Raw genomic sequence first — 10,557 nt, 5'->3', positions numbered from 1 at the left:
TCCCCCATTATTATGTATTTAAACTCTTTTCATTTGTTTGGTTATTAGAAATAATACTAAACTAATCACATTTGCATAAACATTTCCTTACCAATTTAAAACCCAGTTGTAATACCTTTTTCTTAAAGGGTAAAATAATAGCATTGTTTCTCTCTGCCATCTTTGGACAAAATGTAAATAACTAGGCTGAGACAATTATAGTCACTTAAATATCTATTGGATGAATAAATAAATAGGTATTGAAAAGGTGATTTGCCCTCATTAAAAATAAATACATGGAAGTGTGGAACTAAGGAAGAGTTCTACTTACCCTAGAACATAAGAAGTATGTTAAAGAAAAGGGATAGAGAATTTTGAGGGGAGAAAAGAGTGCGGGAAGGTAAGGGAGACATTCCTGCAGCAATGCCTACCAAGGACCTAAAGAGCAATGTGGAAGGAAAGCAAGAAGGAATGCTTCACTACATTAAGTGAAAAGCAAACAATATGCATATGAGCAACCTAAGATATACCACTCTGCTAGGAAAACCCAAGACAAAATAATTATTGGACACAACAGTTCAAAGCACATTGCACCTGTCAAAATGTCCATCTTGAATAGAAATGAACCATTCCAAGAGAGAAAAGGGAACTTTAGCAAAGTCATTCAGGAACAACAGCTGACTTTGTCTTGTTCCTTTGGCCAACTCCTCCATCTGAAAGCCATTTAGCTCCATGCTAAAAATTGCCTGCAAGGACAATAGTAAGGTCTCTTTCATTGTCAGGGACAGTTAACACTTTGAAGGTGACACACTCAAGGGGCACCTGGGTTGTTCAGTCGGTTACGCGTCCGACTTCATCTCAGGTCATGATCTCACGGTTTGTGAGTTTGAGCCCTGCGCTGGGCTCTGTGCTGACAGCTCAGAACCTGGAGCCTGCTTCAGATTCTGTGTCTCCTTCTCTCTCTGCCCTTCTTCTGCTCGCGCTCTGTCTCTTCCTCTCTCAAAAGTGAATAATAAGCGTTAATAAAAAATTTGAAGATGACACTCAAAAGAGGTTAAAATGGGTCAACAAGCAATTGTTAGGCTTATGCAAGGGCATGTGAAATGAATGGTAAAGCCACACACAAAAATTTTTGATCTTGGGGCGCCTGGGTGGCTCAGTGGGCTAAGCATCTGACTTCGGCTCAGGTCATGCTCTCAGGCCTTGTAGGTTCGAGCTCCACGTCAGGCTCTGTGCAACAGCTCAGAGCCTGGAGCTTGCTTCAGATTCTGTGTCTGCATGTCTCTGCTCCTCCCCAACTCATGCTCTGTCTCTCTCTCAAAAATAAATGAATGTTAAAAAAAATTTCTTTTAAAGTCTTCTAAATGAATATTAAAAAAATAAAAAAAAATCTTCAACTCAAAGAATTCAATTTTAACCTAGAGGAGGTGTGGGAAGGAAGGAACTAACATGCAATACTGATTTCATTCCAAAGAAAATTTAAGGGGAGGGGATCTACACCAAGAGAATTAGTTAATAGATGGTTTGGGGATAATCTTTGCCATTCCAAACATCTACCTACACTGTGTATTAGAAAGATAAGTGTAATTTGGGGCAAAATGAGAAAAATGTGACTTAAAAATGATGTAAAATATGTAAGTGGTGCTAATTCCATGCAGGCTATTATGGTTTTAAGAATTATATTTTCTGGATGCACTTTAGGAAGTATGTGTAGCATTTAGTAAGATGATAGGTAAATGGCTCGGGGGTGGGCATAGGTACACAGTGGTTATAACTTTTGTACAATTCCTTAGATATCCTTAAAAGGAAAACCTAGAAGCCCATCTGAAAAGAGCTGATCTAGAGAGAAGTAGCATGGCAAATTTGAGTCAGCATGACTGGGTGTACGGCCTGGCTCTGCCTTGTACAGGTCACGTGACTTTGGAGAAGTAACCTAACCTGGTAATCCTGTTTCGACTTGTGTGGGAGGGGATACCAACAACAGGCCACAGAGATACTGGGAGGATAAACTGAGAGACTACATCCAGGAAGACATATGCTTACACAAAAACCTGTACACAAATGTTTATAGCAGCATTATTCATAATAACGAAAAAGTGGAAAACAACTTCAAAGTCCCTCAAATGAAGAATGGATAAACAAAATGTGGTGTAGCCATGTCATAGAAAATTATTTGTCCGTAAAAAGGAATGGAAAACTGACACATGCTGCAACATGGATGAATCTTGAAAAATTATGTTCAGTGGAAGCCAATTACAAAAGATTGCATATTATATAATTCCATTCATATTAAATACCTAGAATAGGGAAATTTACAGAGATAAAAAGTAGATTAGTGATCATTTATTGCTGGGGAACTGAGGGTAGAGGGGAGGACAGGAAGCTGATAGCTAAAGGATAGAAGGTTTCTATTTGAGGAGATGAAAATGTAAAATTGGCTGTGATGATGTGCCACCATCGTCTGTGAATATGTTACAAGCCAGTGAATTGTTCACTTTAGACAGATGGGTTGTGTGATATGTGAATTATATCTCAATAAAGCTGTTAAAAATAAAAAAATAAGAAACAAAAAAGGGAGAAGGGGTACAGAAGAAAGTAAGTAAAGCTCTAAGTGAAGCTAAAAAACTGAGAGTTAGAAAATTGTTCTCTGTTCCAGTGGAATGCTCCCATTTCTAGGATAAAGAATATACTTATTTTCTAGTTTCCCCATTGAGGCAGAAACTGCTAGCTAGTGACCAAACCCATTTTCTTTTCTTCCTGGACATGCAGCTAGACTCTATTTCCCAGCCTTCCAAGGGAATATGAACATGGCAATGTAAGCCACTTCCAGGCCTGCCCCTAAAAAAGCTTTCACTTTCTATCTGCCATTGACCCAACTCTTTTTAAAAGTTTATTTATTTATTTTGAGAGAGGGAGAGAAGGAAGGAGCAGAGAGAGAGAGGCACAGAGGTTGATGCAAGGCTCAATCCCATGAACTGTGAGATCATGACCTGAGCAGTAATCAAGAGTAGGATGCTTAATTGACTGAGCCACCCAGGCACCCTGATACAATTCTTGATGTGGATAAGCACAGTGATTTTGGAAGTCATTTGAAGATGGTAGAGCCCCAAAATGAAAGAAGTTTAGATTTCTGAATCTCTGCTTAGAAACCATTCATTGCCTGCTTGTCAGGTTATGGGAGCCAGAAACCTAGCTTGGCTCATTCCTGACATGTCCTTCTCTCTCACTCTCCACATCTAAGCCATCATTGAATTCTTTATTTTGTCTCCTGTGTATATTGAATTTGTTCACTTCTCTTCATGCTTTCCACCAACACTTTGTCCAAGTTAACATATCTTTTCATGGACTGCTGGCATAACTTTATAACTTGTATACATTTTGGCCCTCTTCCAAAACTTGTTTTTCCTTTATCTACTCTGGTGCCAGGTACTGTAAGACACATTGTACTGTGATAGGCCCATTGGCCTTGAACCTTTGTACATGCTGCTAACACAGAGGGCAGTAGGAATATTTCTAGAAACTATTTCTACACCCTCTAGGAACTGGACCGTATATATAGAAGTGACTGTGAATTGTATAGATATATCCCACTAAGCTCAAACTAAATGTACTCTGCTGACTTCCCCAGGCTGGATTCTCAATGCAATGCTTGTGACCACTCTAGAGCCATCCAACATGAGGAGAGATGTGATGTGACAAAGGAGGAGGGGCAGGCCGGGGGCAGGGGGCTAAGCTGAAAGAGCAGTCTCAATTCAGCTAAAATGTGTTACTTTTGCAAAGTTTAAAAAAAATATGACCATGTCAACACATTGCTAGAGTCTCTTCAGGGCCTTGGAAGAGACTGGTGCAAGGGAAGGGCCTTGAAGATTTAGCTTCATTAGCTTCCCTGAAAATTCACCTTTGAAGGACAGCTAATTTTATACAATGGTCTGTAGTTGGACTTGTGATATGCTCTGGAATCACTGAGGCTCATGGTGTTAACTATATGATTCCACTTTATATAACATCTTGTGTGTCTTTGCATCTAATTTGGAACCATGTGTCTTGGACATGGTTGGTGCCTAATTTGTTAAGTGATACTTAGAGGAGAAGAAAACTAGAGTAGAAGAAGAGAAAGACAGAGGAAGAAAGAAAGAAAAAAGATGGAGAACCAACAGGAAAAGTCCAGGAAGAGGTTCATGTGATTTGAAGCCATCAGGCCAGTTACATGTGCTTCAGATGTCAGACTCATCACACAGTGTGCTGACCTCAGTCAGCAGATTTTCATGCCTCCCCCAGTTCCCTTCAGCCACATGGGTTTACTGGGGGCTGCAGTAGAAATTTCTAGCTCACTGCCAGCATCCAACATCAAGCCTCCGTGTCTCTTCTTGTCTGCCTGTGCTTTCACCAGTGCTAGGGAGCTCCCTCTCCTGCAGGTAGTTTTAAGTTATAAGTGGGTGTGGTGTTAGTGCCCCTGGGGGCAGCCGTCACAAGAGGTTGGAAGTTGGTAGATAAATGTCCCAGCCTAGGAAGCTCCTGGTGGGATGATTTTGGGGTGAGTTCCACAGAATTTCTCAGAGGATCCTAAAGGAAATGTGTACCAGTTTCCCACAGAAGTGATCTACTCATTATCTCACTCATTTATTGGCATCTCTCCTTTCCTGGACTCATTTTCCCTACTTCCTTGCCTGTTGTTTCTGAGTTAACCTCTCAAACTACCCACACTCAATTCTTGTGTGAGGGTAACACAAACCAAGATACCTGGCTTAAGTCACACACAAGTAATTTACCACTTAAAGAAATGGAATCTAAATATTAAAATACAAAAACATGGAATACAGTTTTTAAAGGAAATAAATAATTTGGAGATACCAAAAAACTCAACAAAATTATTTATTTGTGTTATATGCATCTGTTTAAAAATAATGCTGAGATTCTGCAGAAATTTGGTTTCTATGGGGAGATAAAAAAAAAAGAACTTAATTCTTACATTCAGGTCTTTAAAATTCTCTTGAGTTTGTATTCCAACTCTGGCTTATTAAAGAAAGGGGTCTGTGCTCCGTTAACATACACGCGCACTTACAATATAAACAGCTTAACTAGACATCTGTGTTGACTACATATGAGAGGCAGTTAACTTTTTGCCTTGTTTCTGTTCAACGATCTTGATATTTTAGTCTGCTGGCCAGATGAAACAAGATCGGTTTTTTGGTACCAGATGTGTCACAGTTTGGGTTTGTATTTTGCAGGTGCTCCCCCCAGCTGGGAGTATGGAAACGTGCCATCCTTCTGAGATGATGATTCGGGATAGAAATATAAGTCTGTTAAAAATAATTCGACATATTAATGGAAGGTTTTGTCCCTTGTGGACTTCTTATGCATACCATATGAGCAGGCCAGCAGCTGTTCTATATTTTAAAAGAAGAGTTAGAAGTTAGAAGCATACATGGCTATTCAAAACATAAGCAACTCCTTGGAGTCATGGAAACAGGATTCAACAATAAACTTGTATTTGTGAGGCTTCCCCAAAAATAATAATCCCACTGGGCTGTGTTCAGGTGGTCTTTCTGAATGATCTTTCTATTTCCATCATTTGGATTCACCAAAACATCTCCCTTGTAGAGGCAAAGTGGTAGAGACGATTATATTTATTAGACATGGGGATTGGTTTCCAGTTGACTTCTACCCTTCAATATTTACATTATTAAATTACAATGAAAAAAGCCCTACTTGTTTTTGCCATTTTTGTTTAAACATATTGTGAAAGAACTAAAAGCCCCACTGAGGACTGAGTTGTTAATAAAATGAGTCATCTTCTCTTATTCCAGGTGATGATGTTCATTGTTTCTTCCTTTAAAAATCACCTAATGAATATTACCTGGTGTCAAGGAATGGCAGTAATCTTTACATTAGCTCCTTATCTTACACGAATCCTATGAAAGGACTCTTACAGAGTCTTTTTGGCTCAGCTTCTGAGCCAGGAGAGCGTCAGCCTCATTCCCGCCTCACCACTGTTGCTCTCAAAGCTCTTCCATGCAGAGAACTACATCTGGATCTTTAGTAATGGACTTTATCTTTTGGGAATTGCTGTCCTTTCCAGTATAGTAATGTCTACATGACTGGTTCTTGATTTTGAGTTTCTAGAGTTTAGGAGTATTTTGTGTAACACAATTACTTCTGCCTCTCTGGAGCTTTTAAAGAGAACAAGTCAGCTAAAGTTTAAGAGAGTAAATCAGAATCAGGTTGGTATCTGTGTTATTTCAACACAATTGCACATAACAGCAGTGGTGACAACTGGTCATGACAATCAGCAAAGCTGGTCCATGATTTGGGGTGGATGCTTTGCAGGAAGAAGAGCGATTGCTTGTTGGTGTTGGAATTTGGAGTTTGGCCAATGAAAAGAGCTCTAATCTAAGTCAGAAGACCTGCATTCTAGGCACAGCAGTGTTGCTCAACAAACTGTGACCTTGAGCAAGTCTTAAAAATGAGATGATTTGACTAGGTGGCATCTAAATTTAGATTCCTATTATTATTGTTAAAAAGAAGTGCGTGTAATAAGAGATTTTATGTTTGGAGAGGGTGGAGATTGCAAGTTGTCAATGAGATTAGTCAAGAGGGAAATTTGGCACCTGAAGGGAATGTACTCTGTTTTGAGGCAATCTTAACAACCAAGAGGCCTTTCGTAATCACTGTCAGAATGTAACTGTCCATTCGAAGAGCATGGAAGTCTCTGAGCCCAGGTATAGTAACAGAATGGTGAAGTGATGGAAACAACTAGTTGTGACCTCATTCCTGAGACTTACTAAGAATATACTTACTTCCCTGGAAGCATGTTTGGAAGTGTGGGAACCCATGGCTGGATGTTTTCACTGATGAAACAAGGCAAAATGACTTTTAATTTAACATGAGTTTTTATATTTCAGTATAGGTGAAAAGGAGCAAAAACATGCATAATTTAACAGCTTGAATAGTAAAAAAAGAATTACTTTGAATTGTAATTTAAAAATTTGTAGCTAATTTGGTTCTTTACCTCCATAACAAACCCACATTGTGAAGACCTGTTGTGGGGAGGACACTATTAGTTTTCTCTCCCACCAAGTCCCAGTGCTTCCCAGTAGCCATTGCATACAAGGAATGTTCAGATGCTTTGAAAAATTTGGCAAATTGAGCCACTTTATCTCTCAGTGCAGCCCAGGGGTAGGGGTTAGTTATAGTTGTTAAAACTGAAGGGGCACCTGGGTGGCTCAGTTGGTTAAGAGTCCGACTTCGGCTCAAGTAATGATCTCATGGTTTGTGGGTTTGAGACCCGTGTTGGGCTCCATGCTGACAGCTCAGAGCCTAGAGCCTGCTTTGATGCTGTCTCCCTCTCTCTCTCTGCAACTTCCCTGCTCATTCTGTCTGTCTCTCTCTCTTTCAAAATAAATAAACATTTTTAAAAAGTGAAAAACAGCTCTTGTTTCGATATCTCAGTTTTATGGGTAAAGAAAAACCCAAGGCCCCAAGAGCGAAGTCCCACAAGTAGTTAATGTTAGAACGGAGTCTAGAAGCCTGGTTCTTCTCTACTACATCACACTCTTAAATGTTGCAAGGGGTTACCATAGAAGTTGCTCAATAAATGTTTGCTGCTGAATAATAATGACTCTGAAGATGAATTTTTCTTGTAATTCCCATCTAGGGGAGCTGGTTTAAATCAGTGATTCTCACAGAGGAAGGGGGGAGGGAGTCATGTGTAGTTTGAAAACAAAGCAGGTCTTTGTCTTACTGCTTTGGTTTGTTTTTAGTGAAGATGTTTACTTTATTTTGAATTTCAAATTACATTAAAAAGAGAACATTAGATTTTTATGTTGCTTTGAATGGTTGTACCTGTAAGGGAGCTCATGTGTTAGCTTTCCAAAGTTCTTTCCAGGATTTTGCTTCTGTGAATTGAAAAAAAATTTTTTTTTCACTTGCTTTTTTTTTTTTTTAGTTAAAAATGAAACTAAGAATGGGTGATTTAGGCTGTGAAATGAGTGGATGAATCACCTAGAAATCCGTTTCCTTTTGATAGGTAAGATAAAAAGGCATTGCTGGTGGAAACAACCTATCAGCTGATGTCTATCAACTGATGAATATGAGACAAGGGAAAATGAAGGATTCCAGAAAAATTTGTTTTTTCTCCTTTTTCAACTTTTATTCTTGCTGCAACCTGCACCCCCCCACTTTACATGTGCCACAGGATGTAGTGTATGTCCTCCTTGTAAGGAACAAGGAGTTAAGGATTTCTTTAGAACAGATAACGTCTAAAGAAGGACCAAGTGAGAATGACGGGAGGAAGGCATCATATGTATGTTCTAGACCAACGGAGCTTGACTTCTTGACACTAAGACCCCCTGCTTCCAAGGAATGACACGTGGGCCCTTGTCTTTATTCTAACCAGTCTCTGGATGCCTGAGAGGACACGTACACCAGACCGCAATCCTCAGTAAAAATCCCCAGACCCCAAGCAAAGACCAGATGCTCTCCTTTCTTTTCTGGATTTCCCAGACACTCCATCTGTATCTGCTCTCTCTATATCTTCAATTAACTCTGCTCTCACTTCTTGCTGGCTCATGTTTGATTTCCATCCTGTGCAAAGCCAAGGACCCTCTTGGCTGGCCCTGCAGGGGCCCCTCTGGGTCCTTGGACCTGGCCTGCCAACATCAAATGGATCAAGTGTGGTAATACATGGAATATTATTCGGTCATAAAAGGGATGAAATATGGAAGTACATGCTACAAAATGGCTGAACTTTGAAACACTATGATAAGTGAAAGAAGCCAGACACAAAAGGGCACCTATTGTATAATTCTATTTGTATGAAGTGTTCAGAATAGCAAATCCATGGACAGAAAGTAAACTAGTGGTAACTCCTATCAGTGCTTGTGGGTTGGGGAATGAGGAGTGACTGCTAATGGATATGGGGTTTATAATAGGTATGAAACTAGATAGTGTTGATATTTGCATGACATTGTAATGTACGAGATGGCATTTAGTTGTACACTTTAAAATGGTGAATTGGATGTGTATTTTACAATTAAAAAAAAGGAATTCTGTGACTCTTCACTATATCAACCCCTTTCATGTGTTTATGATTTGTGAATAGGGCTAGGCTTTGGGATGAAAGGGCAGCCATCTTGCCTGCAGTTAATGGTTTCTATATGTCCCATATATACATATATATACACTATTATTTTATTATTATTATAAAAACATATATAAATTATTACATATTATATAATGTTTTATACATTAATTATGTAATACAGAAATAATTTATATATTTATGTATAATATATAAAATATATTATTCTATAATATATAAAATATATTATCCTATATGTTCTATAATATATAACATATAATTATATAATAATATATATAATTATAGAAGATATATGTCTGTTTAGAGGTGGGGGTGGAGGGTCAAGGCTTATGTATAAATATTTCAGAGAAATTCCTGTTTCTTCTATAATCCTCTGTGGAGTTGTAGATAAGACCTTGCCTCCTTATTTAAGCACAAAAATCTGTTGGAAGAAGATCTTAAACTTTCTTTTTAAACTCTCACCATTCCCATCACTGATTTGAGAACTGTGACTACATGTAGAAAAATCAATAGACTGATTAAAACAGAAAAGTTTAAATCAAGTCTTAACTTATCTGGACTGAAAGTAATCATGCAGATGGAGTGAGCAATGCACTCAACCATCCTGCTGTGTTGTGGCTGGCTGTTTATTCTGCTTCCTCATATGGCTCTTGGTTAGACCTATTCTCTCATCACTGTTTCTGTGCCCCTTTAACAAAAGCCCATCCTCTGCTCACACAGGAAGTTTGTTTTGTTTCTTGATTTCTTGGTGAACTTTCCTTTTGACAATTACTGCACATTTAGTCAGCTCTTTGAGAAACACTTGTTTCAGTGTCGAGGTTACCTGGGGGGTCAGAAGTTATTCATATGTGCTTTCAAACGGGATGTAAGAGAAAATTGGCTGCACACCTTTTTGGGGCATGATTTTAGCAGTCTTTTTGTTCCCTTATCTCCTAGATTATCTCTTAAAAAAATCAAATGGTTGTTCTTGCTCTGGCAGCTATAACTAAATTTTTCCCAGACAAAATTATATTGGCTGTTACTGGTTACCTTTAAAAAACTTCCAAAGATAGAGTGATCCTCTAAAAGAATATTTATTTTTATTTAAAAAATATAATACATCAAAGAGAAGCAGTTACACTTTAAACAAGACATAAAACCTTTTCATTGAATTCAGAAGGAGGATAATTTGCTTTAGTTCACTGTCACTCTGGATGCCAAGAAGAAGAACAATTTCCATTTTATTCCTCTGTGAGCATCAGAAATAAAGATGAGAAATTTTAGTTATAAGTGAAGTCTTAGAATTTTAATTTTATTCAGAAACTAAAACTTCCTCAGTACAATACCTTTTCTTCATTTTGTTCCACATCCTGTGGAAGTCCTGAATTCAGGGATGTTCTTACATTTACCAAGTGTTAAGGATTGAATGTTTGTGTCCTCCCCAAATTTATATGTTGAAATCCAAATCCACTTCCAATGTGATAGTATTAGGAACTGAG

Source organism: Puma concolor, chromosome A3, assembly GCF_028749965.1.
Source record: "Puma concolor isolate L17-30 chromosome A3, mPumCon1.1.hap2, whole genome shotgun sequence".
NCBI classification, from domain to species: Eukaryota; Metazoa; Chordata; class Mammalia; order Carnivora; family Felidae; genus Puma; species Puma concolor.
This window is presented reverse-complemented; position numbering follows the sequence as displayed.